The sequence below is a fragment of the Olea europaea genome, unplaced genomic scaffold (assembly GCF_002742605.1).
Source record: "Olea europaea var. sylvestris unplaced genomic scaffold, O_europaea_v1 scaffold35514, whole genome shotgun sequence".
Lineage (NCBI taxonomy): Eukaryota > Viridiplantae > Streptophyta > Magnoliopsida > Lamiales > Oleaceae > Olea > Olea europaea.
Window position 1 is genome coordinate 1 of NW_019254681.1, and position 1,180 is coordinate 1,180.

At 34.7% G+C, this 1,180-nt stretch overlaps 1 long non-coding RNA gene across 1 annotated transcript; it reads right to left on the minus strand.

Annotated features, from left to right (window-relative positions):
* Positions 1–530: 530 nt before the first annotated feature.
* Positions 531–847, minus strand: LOC111386453. Its single transcript, XR_002701229.1, has 2 exons — positions 755–847; positions 531–678 (listed from the first exon to the last, which is right to left on the minus strand). It is a non-coding gene; the product is annotated as an uncharacterized LOC111386453 (long non-coding RNA).
* Positions 848–1,180: the final 333 nt, after the last annotated feature.

Genomic DNA, 1,180 nt, shown 5'->3' on the forward strand with positions numbered 1-1,180 from the left:
CCTGTGAAAAGGCTAGCCGTACCATGTAAATTATCGAGATTGAATTCAAAGTATTTTTTTTCCATCCATTCAAACTTATGCAGTTATATTTAATTATTTGTTGCACATGTTGCTTTAGTTCTTCCTCTAGATCTAACACTGAACCGAATGCAGTCGTGTTTTTACTGTATATTCAGGACAGCGTTTTAAAACTGTTTCAGACAGCTTTAATATCCAGAACAGTTCATTCTTGCTGATTATATAGAATATTTTTTTTCATTATTGTACCCAAGCATATTGTCTTGAAATTTATCCATTAAGTAACGCAAATGTGAGATGTGTTGGGAGGAAGACATATCACACAAGGCACCTACAGCCACTTGGTCACACAAGAAAATAATCAGGTTATGAGAAATCTTTGACCACAGATACACTTCCCGCATTTGCTTAATCAGCGCATATAAAATTGCTAAGCATGGTAATGAAATTACATAAATATGAAATACGAATTGACCATGTTCAGATGGAGCAATCGCAGAAATATTCAAATACTTACTTCCAGACCAAACAGTCAATAGCAGGATTATACTTTGCTCGGCCAGATGTCACCTGAAAACTTGTTTTTGCTGTTTGTTTCGGTACTGGAACCTTAACGACCACTCCAAGTGCAAACATTTTTGCCCCGAAAACACTCTTCACCTGATGAAGCATGACTGTGTTAAACACGTAATACATCACAGACAATAATAAACAGATCAAAGTAAGATGACTTAACCTTTACGTTCACTTCCATGCGAGTCCTTCCCAATTCCTTGATAGTTGGCAGTACACGAAATGGAAGGTTTACTCCCTCTGTGATACGATACCTATGGCAAAGGCATTTATGATTGTAAGAAGAGCACTTGTATAAAATGGTATACAAAAAGATGGGTAAATATAAAACAGAAATTCAAACACAGAGGACTATAGGGAGAGAGACAGCAGTATCATTATGCAACACATATATATAAGCCGAGATATATTTTCAATCCATCATTTAATGTAAAATTGAAGTAACATCTTCTAAGAGTTACATAGGAATAACAATACATAATCAGTTACTTCATATTATGCAGATGCAGATTCTGAAATATAAGCTAAAGGCATTATGATAAAGATTTTCCGAAGCAAAATATTAAGAATTAGGAAAAATACATTCCAC